The 19,789-nt window shown below is 37.0% G+C and overlaps 2 long non-coding RNA genes across 2 annotated transcripts; both read right to left on the bottom strand.

Annotated features, from left to right (window-relative positions):
• Positions 1–6,753: 6,753 nt before the first annotated feature.
• On the bottom strand, positions 6,754–9,729 carry LOC127868238 (uncharacterized). Its single transcript, XR_008044003.1, has 3 exons — positions 9,627–9,729; positions 9,008–9,190; positions 6,754–6,809 (listed from the first exon to the last, which is right to left on the bottom strand). It is a non-coding gene; the product is annotated as an uncharacterized LOC127868238 (long non-coding RNA).
• Positions 9,730–12,585: 2,856 nt separating this feature from the next.
• On the bottom strand, positions 12,586–15,063 carry LOC127868237 (uncharacterized). Its single transcript, XR_008044001.1, has 3 exons — positions 14,579–15,063; positions 13,283–13,445; positions 12,586–12,723 (listed from the first exon to the last, which is right to left on the bottom strand). It is a non-coding gene; the product is annotated as an uncharacterized LOC127868237 (long non-coding RNA).
• Positions 15,064–19,789: the final 4,726 nt, after the last annotated feature.

Below are 19,789 nucleotides of genomic sequence, written 5' to 3'. Positions count from 1 at the left end.
CCCCTTTCTCACAGAGCGCGGCCCATTTATTTTTTTCTAAATTGTTACCCGGTTTCGGGGGTCGGTCGGTGACGCCACTTTTCTGATCTCATAAACGGTTGTCACAGGTAACGTCACAGAACACGTGGTATCAGGGTCCGTAGTTGTGAACTTTCCCATTGACATCGCAATCACGTTGTCGTCTGAGACGTCAGGGGAAATCCCAGGAATCCCAGATACAAATTTCGGCGGCTACTCGGAATAAAATAAATAGAGGATATTTGGTGGATCTGGTAGAATATGGATTTTAATTCAGGCTTGATCACATAAACAAATCTATGATCACGAGTGAATTTAAATCGATTTTCCAGCAAAGCAATTGAATTTTATTTTATGCTTACAAATGACTTTTTTGGTATTTAACCTGGAGAATTACTCTAAAATAATGGCATCACGACATATAAACAATAACGTTATTTCACTGATACTTTCACTGTTTTAAACAGTGCATTGTCATTTTTAATTGACTGATATTTCTCTATAAACCACTGGAAAGCATAAAACCCTAAATGCAACACATGAATCACGCTCTGGGAAAATCGGACTTAATGTGCGTAGAGTGTCGTACAAGGCTAATCAAGGAAGACACTTTCCGCCTTTATTGTAATCTTCTTTAAAAATGCCGTCTCTTCTGAGCAAAATTCCAGTTTTGGGCGAAAATGTAGTGCCCGATTAGCATGTGCGGACGGCAAAGGCTTATATGTGACGAAACTTTACGCACATGCATTAAATCACATTTTCCTAGATCTCGGCTCAAACATAAAACTTAGCGGGATGACCTAATTACAGCTCCACTAAGGAATTCGGCGGGTAGTAAAGTCAAGATATAAAGCGAATTTTAATATGAAACACAAAACATTTTACTGTTATGGCTGAATAGTGAGCGTCATTTAAAAAATAATTAATGTAATAAAGGGTATAAGACGCCAAAAAATAACTGTCTTGGCATGGACGTAGTCATCTTGACTATCACGTGATTACCTGCTCTGTATATGGTGGCTAAACATAAATCATACTTTCATTTTTTTGAGGCCTGAGAACAACTAGGTCCTGTTAATTTAAAATATAGCTCCTCTCCTGACAGTGTTGCGCATGAAATATTTGTAAATCGTCATAACATGTTTAAGGACTATCATATTTTCAGCTGGAAAAACATGCTCAGCTATGTAAGATATTTGTATTGTATTTTTGAAGATTTCGCGGAGAAAAAACAATATTTTTTTTTAATGTTCAAATTGGCATAACTTCACTAAAGTTTAACCAATTTTCAAATATGTTTCAGTTTTGTAATTCTTATGCAATTCTCTTAAATTTTATACAAACATCAATGGATACTCAATGTTGTTTTCGATACCACAACATCATTACGTACCTTATCAAGGACTGGCTGGGTAAACGTTGAACTGACGGCGGTTACGGCATCTGTGCAATCAACGTTCATGACGTACGGACTGACAGCTGCAGCCAACGTCACTCCTGCTTTCACGCGGATACTGAACGCTAAAAAGAAAAGTGGTTTTATTTCATTTTCATTACAGACATTGTTTGTGAATATTATACGCATCATATATAGTTATCACGAATTTAACGAACTGTTTGAATCTGTGTTGAAAACGTTTGGCTTATATTTCAGTAGGAAAAGAGAGCATATTATTGCATACTGACAAGGCAATCCAAGCAACTTTATATCACTAAACAAATGACTATAGAAAACAAAACGGTGGCTCTGATCGACGTTTCTGTTAACTAGCAATTACTGAAAAATCAGTATTAAAGGTCATATTCCGATTTTATAACAAAACCTTTAATAAGTATCGATATTCTAAACCGATTGGAATCATCAAGAGCAATGGCAAAAATTATTATGCTACTAAAAAAACGAAAATCTTGTTTTTCGTAAACCGCTCGGGTATTTTGCCACCTTTTTTTATAGAGACGTCATTTTTACACAACGCGCATGCCAAGGAAACTCATGAATTATCGTTGATTTCGTGGTTTAGTTACGAATATACGATTCCACAGTCCGACTTATGTTTTTGCTTGGAAATTAAAAATCCGCTCATTTTCATGTCGTTTTTTATACCACAAGAAATTTAATGCCGACAAACTAGAATTAGTTAACACTGTTAATAAAAAGCGATTAAAAGGTGGGGGTAATTGTGAAACCATGTACCAGGGCTAGTTGCGGCTACCAATTCAAAAAAGGTGGATTCCGGCGCTCGTGTGGAGCACGTGACAACGTCCTCGCTGTCGGTGACGTTGAACGTATGGATGGTCGCCGCGGCCGCCTGCAAACCATCGTTGATGGAAGTTCCGGTAGAGGGTAGTAAGGTTATTACTGGGGGCTGTAGTTAAACAATTAACTGTAATTTAAATGGGCAATACGTATATGAGCCTTGCTCTGGGAAAACAGGGTTTAAAGCATCCGCGTCAATTGTCGTCACATGTTAGCCTGTGCTGTCCGCACTGACATATCAGAGACGATAACATTAATTCTCTTCTTCACGAGAATTATGTTTAGGCAGTAAGTAGCGTCCCTTTTTATCCTGTGCGAACTGCATAGTCTAATCTGGGTGAACACTTCACGCACAAGCCCAGTTTTCTAGAACGATGCATATAATTAATAGAAGGGAAAGTGGACATCCTTGTGAAATTTCTTTTTTTTACGTTAAAATATATCTTCTGACAAAATGACGATTGCTTGCTAGTCATGACTTTTTTTTTGATGATTTTGAAAGATAATATGGTTATTGTTAATATAGATTTATTTTATGATTTTTTTCAAAGTGGCGAAATGAAGATTTAAATAAAAAATGAAAAAAAATGAAAAAATCATTTATTCAAAAAGTTAGTTTTCATAATATTCAAACAGGCAAGATATATCTCCCAACTTGATTAAAATAGTTAACGTATATGCTTGTTTATTGGTACAAAAATTACAAAGCGTTTAAATCGCTGTTAGTCGAAGCAAAACAATGTGTCACCGACATATGGTTTAAACTACGCAATAGTTTCACAAGCATTCGTGATTCAGAAGTACAGAGTCAGTTTTTCCTATAATGTTCGATCCTCACGGCACGATCTTATTTTATCTTTTCTTTGTGTTAATGCTTTTAAAAAGTCCCATATCTTATAATTTTGTTATTTATTCAATTTAATTATATTTTACGTTAATACGAAAATCTGTCAAGAAGTACATTAAAAATCTGAACAGAAATTTCATACCTATCAATTCGTGCCTTTTACTTTTAATTTTTTAATGCATGTCGCTGATACTGTGCTCTGAAACGTTTCCGAAATTGCTCCTTTTACAAACATACATATGTCCAACTTAATTATATTTTCAAAAGCATGAATTGTGTCCTTGACCTTTGACCTTGACACGTCACGTCTGTTATGTTAGTTTAAAATCCATTTATGTTAAATTACGTAGCGCCCATGAAAGTGTTGTTGTTGTTTTTATAGAGTTGGTATTGAAAGGTATGCATAAATAGATATACATACGAAAAAATTTCTGATTCAAACAGTTCCATACGAACCTCGTCGACAATATTGACGTTAAACGTTCCCGTGATATCATTCGCGACGTATCCGTCAGTACATTTTATCGTTAACGGCAACGGAACGGTCTGGTCGTTGAAGTCGATAGATGCTTGTGTTACAGTGATTTTGATCCAAACTTCAAACTCTGTTAAACAAATATATGACGTCATACTATACACATATATGACATGACTCATAATGTACCAAAAAATAACGTCAAGCTAATCCACACTATTCACATATATCACGTTAACATGACTCATACTGAACACATACATGATGTCATATTGTACACATATATTACGTAATATTGTACACACTTATGACGTCATATTGCATTGTTAGACACAGCAAAAGAAGAAACTGTCAGATTAGATGGCCGTTTACAAGGAAATTTGAAAAGACTCAGTTGCGGCCGCGATTTAACCAAGCTTGGGATATTCGTGAGGAAACAATTACATATTATATAAAACGTTATCTGTGAAATGTCACGAATGTCGATGTTTAATTTGAAAGAATTGCCAGAATCAAAGCTCTGCTCTTTTACTAAAATGTGGTCGGGGATCGAACCCGGTACCGCGTCGCTATAAAAGCTAGCTCATAATGCAAGGCAGTATAAGTTCTTCTTATACCGAACCCTGCTACATTAAAATTGAAGGATATATGTTTTATAATCTCACATAGTAAAGCAAAATAAATGCGATTAAAAGATGAATGAACGGACGGGTCGACGATGAGACTTCTATTGGTTCAATTGCTTTGTCGGCTCAGTTACAATTTAGAAGTACCCCGTGTACTCTTAAGTACTCTTAAGTTTACTTAACTGTACCCCGTGTACAAAAAATACGCTTAAAGGTATCGGGTCATACCCCTAGGTACTTTCTTACTTAGTATGTATTTTCCGTACCACGGGTACTTTGTAGTATACTTATGAATATCCGGGTACTTTTAAGTACATATAGTTCCTGAACCGATGAACCGACAATGACCAATTGAACATTTCTTAATGTACCCTTGTGGTGGTTCATGAGCCTTAAAATTGTAGGCATTCACACTATGATCAATGATTACTCTACCAGGTTGTTGAGAATTCGCCGGTGACGTCACTTTTCTTACCTCATACGCAGAGGCTACGGGTGACGTCACAGAGCAAGTTGTATCAGGGTCTGTAGTTGGGAATTTCCCGAGCAACGTCTGTGTGACAGTGGCGTCAGAGATGCTCGCAGAACTTCCGGGCATGCCGGAGACAAAAGTCGGCGGCTAAAGTGAAATACCAATGCAGTGGTAAACATAAGCGTAATACATTATTACGTGATAGAACGCTTCATTCATGATATAACAAAAGTCGGCGGCTAAAGTGAAATAGGTAACAGTTCACTTGTAAATAAACCCTTTGTTTGCGGGGGGGGTGGGGGTTGGGGGTAACATAAAATTGCCTACCGTATTAATACAGGCTGGCTGTGTGAACGTGTGATTGACGGTTTTGACGCTGTCTGTACAATCCACGTTGATGACGTGAGGTCCATCGGCGGCCGCTAAAGTCGCCCCCGTTTTAACGCGGGTATTGAACGCTGAAAACAAGCATAATTCGTCGGTCGATAAAAAAAATAACTCGCCGAAATAAGTAATTATGAGCATTTGTTTGTTTACTGACTTCTGGAGGAAAGGAGATTCTTACTGTAGCAGAGGGAGAAAGAAACTCGTGAAATGGTATACTTGAGACTCTTGCTTGGTGAAATATGACCAGCCCTCTATCAAAAACGGGGCTTTTATGGAATTAAAAAATATATATTTAAGCTGAAAGTATCGTGGCTAATTAATCTATGCGAACTGCACAGGCTAATCAGAGAAGACAATTTACGCACATGCATTAAGCTCCGTTTTCCCAGAGCACGGCTCTTGAAGAGTTTAAGACAATTGGATCCTATCTAGATCTTACGAGAAAATTACTCAAAAAAAACAGATTTTAACTTGCAATCGTAACACGAGACTATGCGGTATTGACTTATAATTCATTTCAAATGTGTTTTACATATAAAGTAAAATTCATTTCTGTTTAGCCACTTTTGCAACATTGAAATTCGACGACAGACAACCTGGGCTAGTGGAGAGTACCACTTCAAAACGGGCGTTTTGCGGCGCTCTCACGGAGCAGTTTACGGCGTCATCGCTGTCTGTCACGCTGAACGTGTGGAGGATTGTGGCGACCGTCTGCAAACCGTCGTTGATAGCCGTTCCGATCGCCGGAAGTACTGATATCACCGGAGGCTAAAGTCGCCAAGAGAAAAAAATGTGTAAAACCCGGCAAACCCCGTTGACTCTGCAACCTGTTACTGCATGTGCGTAAAGTGCTGTCTGCACGGGCTAATCAGGGACGACACTTTTCCACATAATGAAGATTTTCGCGAAGAAGAGACTTCTGTTCAACGAAATGAAATCCACAAAAACGGAAAGAGTCGTTCCTGAGTAGTATATGCGGATTGCACTGGCGAATATCCTTATGGGATGACACTTTACGCAGATGCACTGAACCCATAAAAACATCCAACATTGCTTTTTAAAACAGTTCCATACAAACCTCGTCGGCAATATTGACGTTGAACGTTCCCGTGATGGCGGTGTTTCCATCCGTACACGTGATCGTCAACGGCAACGGAACCGCCTGGTCATTGAAGTCTATAGACGCTTGTGTAACGGCGGCACTGACCCACACTTGGAACTCTAGAATAAGACATGTTTAAAGGTAAAAAAAATAAATATTGGTTGTTTAAAATTTATTTAAAATGGTGTGGTCTTTAAGGATCTTGTTCACGATGTCACACTTTTACAACAAAGCGTAACCTAAACTTGTTGAGTTAGGGAGGCGGATGTACACTCGACACGCTTCACTTGGTGACCGACGAACTTACAGTCGGAGTAAGATCGAATGCATGCGCTTACTCGCATACACCATTGAGACTTCTGTATCGAGCTTTTATCAAGCGTGCTCCACAAAATGACTTATTATTGAGAAGACTTAATCCGTTATTAAAAGACGCAATACCCGGCTTTTGAAGATCTGCCGGTGACGTCACGGATCTGATCTCATACACTGACGTCAGCGATGACGTAATACTGCATGTCGTGTCGGGATCGGTAACGGTGAAGACACCGATTGACGTCGCGGTGACCGTCGAGTCGGAAATAGACGGAGATGTGCCGGGAATTCCCGTAACGAACGTCGGAGGCTATAAAAAATATAAAATACCATGACTTTTTTGTTACAGTAAAGACCTGTATTTTATTAGTAAAATCCGTGCAATATGTGATTATATAGATGGATGTTAAGCGTTCTACATAAAAACACAGTTAATGAAATATGAGGAGTATTTTAAAATGAATTGCTCAACTTTAAAAAATGAATTGCTAAAGTCAATGGTTAATATAAAACACGTATAGCATTCGTTTTCAAAATCTGAACTGTTAACTGAATGACATATAAATAAATAGATGATCAATAGTAGAAGTAGTATTTGTAGTTGTTGTTGTTGTTGTCGGTGTTGTCGTTGTTGTTATTGTTTTTGTTCTTGTATACAATTGATCAATTATAGTGTTCGATGTCTTTGACGTTCAAGTTCTTGACCAGTTGTGGAAGTCAATTTGACAAATGAAAAGCGACCGGCAATTTTCACTATACATTTTTCTGTCAGAAAGAAATTCTATGTTAAATTCCAAAAGATTGAATGTGTATACACGAAATACCGTTTCACCTAACAGAACAGGTAAAAAAGATGTTTGTGTACAATAGTACCGCTGTGAACAAAATCAGCTTGATTGTGCAACATCGTTTGCTTAAAAAAAAAACAAGGATATGTTCAAAACCCATCAACACTCAAAATCAACGAATATTTCTTACAATATTTCGAAAAATAAAGTTAACACAAAAAAATTAATGTTACATATAGCAATATCCTAAATTGCGAAATATGTGGTCGTTCTCATGATTACGACGCTGCCCGGAGCCAGTATCGAGTTCGCTGGTAAATATTCGGATATCGTGGCGTGAAATTAACATGGAATCTTTTGTCGCAAAAAAGTAATAACGAGCATTTTGTATCTCATTAAATCTATGTTACCATACCATATATAGCGTTGAAAATTTCGCTATTGCTATAAGGAACACTGATTTCGTATGGGTTAACTTTATTTTACGAAATATTTTGCGAAATATTCGTTGAGTTTGAGTATTTATGTTACTATAAAAAAAGGATATGTTAATTTTCAATTTTTGAGGCAAAAATGTTCTTGAAAATACAGATGATTAAAATCACGTATGTATTAATTTTTTGTCTAAAATATCAGGCTTTTAAAAAACAATATCACAATATAACGAATATGAAGATGTCACAGATTCGGATGGACAATATTTTTGTGAGCACTATAATATTGCGAGACAAATGAAGTACAATGATTATTATTTGTGATACATTAACCCATTTATGCGTAGTGGACTCTCCCATCCTTCCAAATTGGATAAATTTATTTCCAAAATTAGGGATGTCTAGTATATTTATTTCTATATTTAGAATAGGTCTTACAAAAAATCATTTAAGCAAACAGCGCAGACCCTGATGAGACGCCGCATCATGCGGCGTTTCATCTGGGTCAACGCTGTTTGCCAAGGCATTTTTTCTAGACGTTAGGCATAAATGGGTTAATGTTCGTTGATTTTGTGGGTTTACCGATCCACGAATTTAACACAAAAACTTCGGAAAATGACCGACTTAATTTCAACATTTCTTCCTAAATTGAAAATCCACAAATTGACCTGCGTACGAAAATGTATTTTTAGGCAACAAAATATCATGGCCACAAATATAAAGAGAATATTATGTGAGTTTTGGATAAAAATCAAGTTTATCACGCGAGGCTTTGAACCATGTTAGCGCGAGGCGTGCCGAGCGCTACCATGGTTCGAGCCGAGCATGATAAACTTGATATTTATTCAAAACTCACATAGTATTCTATTTATTCTATTATTTCATCCCCTTTTCCATTAATAATTATAAAACATCGCATTTTATGACGATTTTATCTTACCGTAATTGACAAAAACGTATTCTCCATTTTTTGGAAAATCCCAAATCTGATCTAAAAATAGCGATAGTATAAAGCTTAAGTTTATAAGATCGTTGTTATAGTATCGATTTTCATCTGGTTATAGGATAAAAATGATTTCGAAGTACCTTCTCAAGTAAGGGAGCAGTAAACGTTCTTTGAACAGTTAACTGCGTGATTGAGAACCCACGAAGTCCACGAAAATTAGAGTAGACCGTATAATATGGACTTCGCAGTACTTCACAGATTAACGTGTCCAAGGAAAAGACATTTTTAAAACAAAAAATCACGAAATTAATTCCGACAAATAAAATGGTTTGTATGGTACCTTATCAAGTAAGGGAACCGTGAACGTTTCGGTTATGATATTCGCCGGCGATCTGTCATCAACGCACTGAACGTTAACGAGGAGAGGTGACGTCGCCGCGTCCAACTTCACGCCGGCTTTCACCCAGATGGCAAATGTCGGCGCCGTGCCAGGAACCACGTTGAAGAAGCTGTCCTGTGGCGCCTGTGGCGTAAGGAGGCGATACCTGTACCTTTACACCTATTTATTGTTGCTCGAATGCATCGAGAATCTACAGGTTATTCAAACTCTATCGAGTCCGATTCCTGGTTAGATCCAGTACTCAACAAGTTTACTTTAAAGTTAATGCTTTTTCAAAGTTTTCTTACTGTCAAGTTCTTTTCCCATTTGCTTTTTTGTACTGGTATTTATATGTTTAGTCTCAATAGCAAAAGCTTTTTGTTGAAGTTTACATGTAAAAAAACACTTAAAAAACAAACAACCCGTGGGCTTTTTTTCATTGTTTGTGTACTTGACGGGTGTATAAAAAGTAATAGTAATTATACAATTTACATACTAAATCTATAGTTGATATTTCCAGAATTTTACGATTATACTCAATATAACGATTTTTTATATAGTAATCACAGAAATTACTTACCTAAATTGAGCAAGTTATGAAACTCTGGTCGTTGGCGTCCGTGACGCTGAACGTGCGAAGTGACGCCCCGTCAGCAATCCGTCGGCACGCGCCGGCGACAGCGTAGCGAGAAGTCCGGTTAAAACCGGTTTCTAAAGCAATATGTAGGTTTATTGTGATCTTCTTATAAATCTGGAAACTTCATTACCTGTTTGAAGCAATAGCGAAAACAGAAGAGTAACACATGACGTTCTAAAAATATGCAGGACCGCGACGTCAAACCATAGAATCATTTCTTTACGGGTTTTTAATAGAGAACGAATTTCATCTTCCAAGCTTCTGTGACATTTACATTTGACGTTTTTGCCTTAAAAATTAAGTGCGTCATATGTAACCAGCTTACCCATTTTGATGATCGTAAGTCCAAGCGTTCTCTTGATATCGAAGGGAAAAGACATTGATTAGGGACCGACCGACCAACTTTGAATCATCAGGCGATTTATTGCATAAATTTATCTTACGGACGATTCCGGAAATAGTCCATGTATCACGATTGTTGAGATCTATCTAACCGAGGAATCCGGACAAAATCGATGTATCACTATTGCGACCGACCGACGTACTTTTCGAACAGTGGAATACCAATTACAACGGAATGAGTGCTAGAATGTATATTGAGAAAAATTATGACAGTGCAAAACACATGTTTTTTGTCAATAGTTTAAACGCTAAACGTTCACATCGACTTCAGTAAACAGTATTTACTAAATAATAAACGATAAACGATTAACTTATTCGAAAACATGTTTTAACACATGATGAAATCGTTTTTCAGTTATTCATTTTTATTATGCTTACGTCATCGGCTATATTGATGGTCCTTGATGACGTCACAGTGTTGATAGCATCAGTGCACGTGACGGTGATCGTTTAACTCGTAGCAGAGTCTTAATCAAGCAGGGCAATCGTCTTGACGTCGAACCCTTTAAAAAAAAGCACCTAATTAACCATGGTGGCTTAGCAAAAGGTGTCACCGATATTTAAACCATTTTAGCATCTCTTTTACACTCGCATTAACAAAAATTCATCCACCTTCTCCTCATCATCATCAACATCCACCTCCTCCTCCTCCTCCTCCTCCTACTCATCATCATCATCATCATTATCACTATAACATCATCATCATGAGCAGCAGCTGCAGCAGTATACTGATAATTATATTCCTACTCCGCATCAACAAAACCACTATAACAATCATCATGACCATATTAATGGATTCACCACTATCACAATCATCATCATCATTAAAATAACGTCACTAAACTTACGTATTACCGTCACCAAACTAACGTAACGACGTCTGCACATTAACGTAATGACGTCACCAAACTTACGTTGAGCTCCGGTAGCGGTATCCACATTGGTGATGCCAAACTTTGCACTCTCCGGCGCGTTGATGGAACAGGAAATAGCGTCATCCTGGTCGGTAACGGTGAACTGATGTACGGAAGTGCCCACTGGCGATAGGTCACCCAGCGGACCGGAAGTACCGGCAAAATTGGTTAGAACGGGGGCCTTTAATGAAGATTTACGTTTTTTTTTTCAATTTGAAAGTAAAGCATATGCCATATCTTAAGAATTATTTTTTATATAGAGAGGTAAAAAACAACTTGTGTTATGTATCCCATGATGTAGGCTATAATATCTAAGTCTACGCCCTTACAAACGGAATATATAGCTTATATCTATGTCCATAGTGTTTTCGCTCAGTTATATCCATTATTATTTTACTTTTGGAATCACTTTCACAACTTTAGAAAATCGTCAAATATATAAAAAGTTAGTTTTTTTTCAATGTTGTCCATGCAATATCAGGCCATATTTTCTTAAAACAAACGCTTTTCTTCATTATACCGTTTGCTTCACATCGGGAACTTAAATACACAACTTCTATGTCTGGAATCGAACGTCTCCTGTACCGCAATCCTCACGCCTCCCCCCCCCCCGCCCCGCCCCGCCCTCCCCTTTCGCCCGCCACGCTTTGGCGATCCACAAATGTGAATTATTTCATATATCTCTCATTGCATTGACCAAATGCAACCGTCCATAGCTTAGGGATGTATTGGACGCTGCTTTCCGGACACATCAACGGACCGACAGACCGAGCTACTCCGAAACACTGCGTTCATGCGGTCTTCCGATTGCGGTGCTCATGTAGGAGAGAATACCGGTGAATTCGATAAAGAAATGAGCCGCGCTGGGGTAAAACGGGGCTTAATGCATGTGCGTTAAGTGTCGTACCAGATTTATCTGTCTAGTCTGCAGAGGCTGATCAGGGACGACACTTTCCGCTTTAACAGTATTTGTTGATTAAAAAGAGAATTTCTTTAAAGCCTCTATAACGTTCAAAATCAAAGACAATTTCATAAAGTATTTCGTAAAATAAAGTTAACACCTAAGCAATCAGTGTTCCTTATAGCGATAGCCACAATTTCAACGCTAGATGTCATATGATAACATATATTTTGTAGATAAAAAAATGCTCGTTTTTATTTATTTGTGACACAATTAATTCCATTTTAATTTCCCGCAAATATATCTATTCTTACGAAACACGAATACTAAAATGCTACCATGTTAGTGTTAATGTGTCGGATGAATACATATCGTTGCGGGAACCTAAAATGGAATTAAATATGCAAAACAATAATAAAAACGAGCATTTTGTGTCTACAAACATCTATTTTACCAGACCACATCTGGCGTTGAAATTTCGGCAATTGCCATTAGGAACACTGATTTTTAATTGTTCAACTTTATTTTACGAAATATTGTACGAAATTTTCGTTGATTTTGAGTAGTTATGGGGCTTTAAAAGTAAAATGCCGTACAAGCGGACTGCAGAGGCTAATCTCAGACGACACTGTACGCACTTGCATTAAGCCCCGTTTTCCCAGAGCGCCGCTTAAATGTACACGTACCGCGTCCGAAATATCCACCTTGTAACTGCTGGTGATTTGGTCCGTCCCGTCACTGCACGTGATCGTCATGGATTCTACAGCGGTGACGTCATGATTCAGCGTACTCGCTGACCCCGCCTTCAGCCAAAGTTCGTAGGCTGCAGATAAAACAAATTGCAAACTTTAACTAGTTGACAATAATACTGCAAGAACTAAAAATATAAATTATTGAATAAAAAAAATCAGAGTAATGTAATAAAAACGAAAATTATATGAAAATTATATATAAATATAATAAGAAATAACACATATTTAACAAAAAAAATGAAGAAAATATAAATAATTCATTTAACATATTCAAATAAGTGCAAAAGTACATTTTTTAAAAATAAGTTCAAAAAATGAAAACAGTGAAAACATAGTCAGCCTAAATGTTTAAAGAAAATAAAAATAAAACTCACTATATGTATCAGTATGAACTATCCAAAGAGTTTGTTTATTGTTGGTCAGATGACTCGTTTAGAGAAAATAGAGCGTAATTCTTGTTCATTAAAAATAATCACATAGCAGCCTGTGCAGTCCGTACAGGCTTATTAGGGACGACACTTTCCGCCTTAATGGAAAGTTTCGTTTATAGGCATTTCCGAAACGAAACTCCAGTGCAGGCGGGGCGTACTTTTTTAAAAGTTTTTTCTTAGATTTGTAAATAATACGAACCTGATCCAACCGTTTTGATTTCAAACTTGGTGTTATCGACTGTGCACGTAATTGGGTTCGTGTCCGTGACGTCAAATGCATAGAGAGACCTAGCCGTTGTCGTGACGTCACTGATCGGGGTCGGGTGAACGGTCAGAAGAGAAACCGGAACAAACACCGGGGCCTAGAGAGTAGAGGTCAATTAATTCAGAAAAATTCACTCATTAAGTAGTTGCATTACATAAACTCAACCAGAAACGATAAACGTTTTATATAATTTTTGAATCACTTTATTTATAGACTTCTTAAACCGCTAACAAAATGCTAAGTAGAAGATGTCTGATACTTAAACATCTTAAGAGCAATTTATTAAATAAATACATTTATATGAGTATTGTCAAGTTGTTTAAGTAAATAATCGTTCACATTTGCCAAAATACTATAATTAGGTATACTTGTACTTATAATATGAAATCTTCAAATTGTATAAGATTTTGAATGTATGGCTTTCAATTAAATCAAAAATATGTGATATATGTTTTCCTGTAGTTTATAGAGAAAAATATGCAATATTATTACTTATTTCGAACAGAAAAAAACTATTAATGAGACAAAAAGTGAATTCTTTCATTATCTTTTACGATCAAATGACGGATGTATTATTCCCGCGAAGGTCTTAAGTTTAAACCTCTTAAAATGTTAATAAACTGTTAAAAAGAATTAAATAACAAGACAATAATTTTGTACATCCGCTAGTAATAACATAGAAAATAAATATATGCACTCATTCATGAACATATTTTTTAATTAAATGGGACTAGGGATTTTTCTGAAATAATCACGTAATGACCTAAAAACGATGTCATTTTACAGAAAAAAGTGAACATGAGCGAAAGTTTTCACTTTCATCAAAACAGTAGATTATCATATTTAAATTTCTGAGAATTTTTTCGATGCATTATCCATTAAAAAGCATTAATAATATTAAGCAATAATTGAATTAATATTTCATATATGGTTCACTGATATTCCCCAATAAATAAAAAGAAAAAATAAGGTAAGCTCACACAATGTTTTACTCTGATAGATCTGACATGCACCGAATTTAGCACTACTTTTAGAGCAAAATTAGCTTGGGCAAAATACCCACATAAGACTAGCTTATTATCGTCGACCAGGATTATAACTGAAATTAATCTTAAATCACAAGACAACTTGTTTCGACGTCAGCTTTCTTTAACGACACACTGTTCTTTACGTCACGTTGTGTAAGACGTCACGCGATTTCTGACGGGTCACTGATGACGTAACACTTACTGTATTCGTAACGGTGACTGTAGCGGTAGCGGTGTCGCCGCAGCGGTCGGTGGCAGTGATAGTCAGTGGATAACTTCCGGCACTCAAGGAGGCGCCGCTGCGAATATCATCTGAAAATTTGAATTGATATATATTGTTAAAGAATAAGGTATGGAGATAACCAGGGTTTTTTCACTAGACAATGTCGTCTAGATTTTTTTATTTATTTGAAAAGCCGTACCTATACATGTACTATGAAAACTAAGTACTGGAGGACAACGGCATACAACTATGTACATAAAGTAGTTGCTACGCCTGAAGAAGTTAAATACTGTTGAACAAGTTAAGTCATTGTAATGTTCACGTGCTGTCACTGTAAGTAACAAATGCCCCCAAAGAATTATTTTGACCCAAACGTGTGATATTGACCTTTTCTTTCTTGTCCTTTGAGATAGCAGCCAAGTTTTTGAATGCCATAATATAAAGTTCATCAGTGGTTGGCAAAATTATGGATTATAATGCATTGTTGTTGTTGTGTTGTTTTTTTTCAATCAAAATCAAGTCTGGTAATCGGCCCCATTCCCAATGGAAAAAGGTATATATTTTTCGAAATAGGAGCTAAAAATTCCCAATAGAAGGTTTGCAAAAAGAATTGATCTCAATATTTTGTCCATTTCTCATCCAATGAGCTCAACCTTAGTATATATAATACTGAAATCATTTATGTTCTCAATTTTGAAGCATCTTTTAGCAAAACAATTACAACACTGATTCCCCAATTTAGGCAAAATGACGCAAATTTTCCCCATCCAAAGGGACACGGCCTCATTCCCAAAATGGTAAAGAAAAACACACACTGTCGGTCAACTCTTGAAATCAAGAAAATTCATGTCCCACGTTCTCAAGAAAATTCATGTCCAACGATATCAAGAAAATTCATGTCCCACGAAATCAAGAAAAATCACGCCCCAAGAAATCAAGAAAAGTCATGTCCCACGAAATCAATAAAATTCGTGTCCCACGGAATTAAGAAAATTCATGTCCCACGAATAATAATGAGTTTACAATATTCGAAGACCGGCTCATATCTATCATAGGCTGATCATATATTTCCTTGCTGAAAATAATCGTTTCAAGACGTACATCCCGTGGCAGTCTTAACCACCGAGAAAAGGGAACTTCCGGCAGTCTTCATGACGCTGAAACCGGAAGTAACCGCCACGAGATCGGTTGTGTTCGCATCCGTGACGTCAATGGTGAATATCGGCTGTGACGTCTTAGTGTCGCTGATTGTGACGCTATCGTCCACGATTACTGGATCCTCAACTGAATACGCATAATGAAATAAATGCGAGCTCATAACATAACTATTAGCTGATAATACAAATTATTTTCGGTTTTGTTTTTGTTTCATTGGTTTCTTCTTTGTATGATTTTTCTTCTTTAAGACATACTCAGACTCGCAGCAATCGTATTGATTATATCGATAACGTCAATCACATCAAATCATATGAATCACTCAATCACACCAAACATAACAACCACATAAATCACATCAATGGCCAAAAGAACTTTAAACAAGAAATATCTTTAAAAAAGATATACGGCGTTGAATGTGGTCGATGTTTATGAACGATCAAAAGTTATCTCTATGAGATAAAAAGTAGCGGATGCCTTTTTTCTGCGCAGTTCTTAGCTACATCACAAGCAAATCAATTACGGGGTGTTGCGCCAGATTTCGTGGCTTATTTTGCTTTATGTGATATTATTACTCAGATATCTATATTTACAGAATAGAAAAACACAAGAAACATGAAAATAAACGAGTGCATATAGGTCAGCCGGCAATACTGGAATCTTATTTAATTGCATAATTATAGTATAGTGAATTATTGTGCTCATGCTTAATAAACTGGTCTAAATGGATAAATATTTCTTATTAATTTTATCAAAATTGGTCCTTATCATGCAAATGTTGAAAACATATTAAAAATCGGTCAATACCACAATAATATCGCCGAATATCTTTATTTAGTATCTTTCTGATCAAAACAGACTTCAAGTGCACAAAGTTTACGAGACGGCGTTTATATAAAGATTTCTGCAACTGACCGCAAACTGACCTTGATACCTTGCGGATTGGAATGCAATGCATTAAAGTTAGGTAACAATTCTGCTGCTAAAACGACGGCTTGTTTACGCCAACTGTACACGACCGAGGCAACAGCTGTGCCTAAAATATTGATATATCGACAAAGCGAATAAACGAACTATTTACTCCATCAAACAAAAATAGCATAGATTCCAATTTTTTCCTTCAATGAAAAGATCGCAACCCCTTCTGCGAACTCCGGTGATGAACTGTATAAACTCTGACTTTCACACAGTGGCCGCGAATTGACCCGAAACCTCGCGGGTTGAAATGCAATGCAAGTAAGTACTAAATATCAGAATATAGCCTTTAGTATAAACGCTTTTGCGCTGGTAATTCTCTGAAAATAAAAGGTGAACGCACAAACTGTATTTATGTCGAAAATCGATTGTAAAACTGTTCTATCTATTGAGCCTTTTCATTAGAGATAAAATTGTTTCATGCAGTAAAACAGTGTTACAAAGACGCGGATATGTTTCCAATGTTCTGGTGTTATACTCAAATCAGCCAATGGAATAAATGAAGTGTATTCATTCGTACCTAGCCGCGGGAAATTTTATTTGAATATTATTGGACACTTACAAAGGTCAAGTCAGGGTGAAAAGCTGGCTTAATACAGCTTACGCCGAAAAAAGGACAAAGTGAGCGACGACCAAACCAAATGTTGATAGACGTACCCTTTTTTCAAACGATGTAAATATGTGAGAATCCTGTCGCTGGCGATATACATAGACAACCGCTACTTACTGGCAGTCACAACCGCTCCGGCGGCGTAGGTATTGGCAGTATCCGGCGTCATCGCCCAGGGAACTTCCGTCCCAACGACCGGGGCCGCCAGCACCTGGTTCTGGGTGCTCGAACCCGCTGCGACGCTGGGAGGAATGAGCTCTGCACCGGATGTGTAACTGCGTAACAATAACAAATAGGGGAATTCCACTTCGACCCGATTCTCCACGATTTGTCCCGATTTCCAATATTTTGAGGTCGGGGACATTCTCAGCTCAATCGGCGAAGGTCCTAACTCATTTGTAGTTAGTCGCGGGCCGATCGTAAGTTATTCCTTCATCTCGTGAGGTCCGGAAAAATCGTGGCCAGATTTTAAACGTGTTTAAAATTTGACCAAGACAGAATTTAATCGCAGTTGACTCGTAACAGCGTCCTAGTGCGTTCTTGGACGTCGTGATAGAATCGTAGGTAATTCGTGACTCAATCGGGAAATCGGTGATCACGTGATCTGTCTACGAATCAGTTACGACTTTGTCAAGACTCTCAAGAGTTCACCCCGAGTGATTTGCGAGCCCGCTAAGATTGTCGCGATTTAGTTACGAAACAGTTACGATTTTGTAAAGAATGATTAAGAATTATTATGTTTCTATCATGTTTTTTTGTCGAATAACCCACAGTAAGGAGTATAGATGCGTAGGAATTAAATCACGAATGCGGAGCACGAGTGCTTTGATAACACGAATCTATACTCCTTACTGTCGGTTTTTCGACAACAAGCCATCATATAAAAATATTATTCATATTCTAACACGATTCGGGTTGATTTGGTTCAAGCTTTTGGACGTGAAGTATATTTTCAAATACTCTGCCCCTCTTAGTACAAAATTTACTATTTAGTGACGTCATTGAATTGTACAAACATATGACGTCGTTTTCATTCATAAATATTTTGCAAATTACATCACTTTCATTGAGAACAACACTAATAGAAACTAAATGAACACACGTGTATTAATTCTTTTGAAAAGCTGACATGCTATAAATGTTTTCTTAATTACGTTTCTTAAAAAAAACATTCTTTGCAGGCGTGGTCAAGCCACTTATCACTAAATATACAATTTGTTGTTTCATTACATTTATATACATGCTACATTTATTGCATTTCTTTTATAGCGGGATTTAGCACGTGCATTTTACTGCAATGTTTTCTTTATTTATTCGGAACTTTTTTCGAAACATAAAGCTCCGCCCACAATTAATTGCAGAATAACCCACACTTGATTTCCTTCTATGTCTATAGAAAACAAGTCGCGTGCGGTGTTAGAATCTATATCAGTAGATATTGGCGCCGAATTAATGGGTGCGTTCGGTGAGGTCCTAGCTTAGTCGTGACCGATCTTCATCGTTCGTAGTACAGTCGCAGAAGATTCTTACACATCGTAGTGAAGTCGCGACCCTATTTGCAAGACTTCAACCGAACCCCACGATTCGTCGTAACTCAATCGTACCAGTGTCGTAACTGAATCGTAGACTGTCACGAGTCTTCCCGATTCAATAAATGTGATAAATCGTAGCGAATCTTGGGCTTGTTTTCGTGGTGGAATAGGGCCAAAAGACAGTCAACTGGTAACACTATTCACTTTTTACCGCGATAGCAGCACTAACATTCGCGGAAGGGCAGACCATCGGAAACAATGTTTTCTATGAACCGGAAGTGTATAAAGTAAATAGTGTTCATTTATTCACACACATATGAACTGTTTTATATATCGTATATAAATATAACAATCTTAAATCAAAAACGGCCATGAACATGGAGTGATGTCACACATACCACCCTATGACGTCATCGATTTCAACCTCTACTGTACCCGTCGACAAAGGAGTGTTTAGTCCGACGGCGGCTGAAAATAAGCGAATTTGTACATTTAAAATACAAAATAAAGAACGACAAACTATTAAGTAAATCATGTGGAAGTTCTTTATTTATTGTTATGTTATTGCTGAGAATTTGTTCATTTTAAATACATTATTAGGACCGGAAAATTATTAAGAAAATCATGTGAACGTTCTTCGTTCTCTTCTGACAAACACTCAATATACATGTCTGATGTTCAATATTTTGCTGTGCCGTTTATGCTATCAGAATATCGGTGACTAAAATTGTGGCAACTGATTGTTTTAATTTATAACGAACATTTGTTAGGCGTAGGTGTATAACAGTGTACTTGTTCTATTCGTGAAAAAAATCAAAGTAAAACAAAATAATCGAAACGCCGAATGTCATTATTCCCTCTTTAATTTCAGTGTAAAGATATGCGGATTTTTTTTAATAACCTTCCGAGAATAAGCTT

This window comes from Dreissena polymorpha, chromosome 2, assembly GCF_020536995.1.
Source record: "Dreissena polymorpha isolate Duluth1 chromosome 2, UMN_Dpol_1.0, whole genome shotgun sequence".
Lineage (NCBI taxonomy): Eukaryota > Metazoa > Mollusca > Bivalvia > Myida > Dreissenidae > Dreissena > Dreissena polymorpha.
This window is presented reverse-complemented; position numbering and strand designations above follow the sequence as displayed.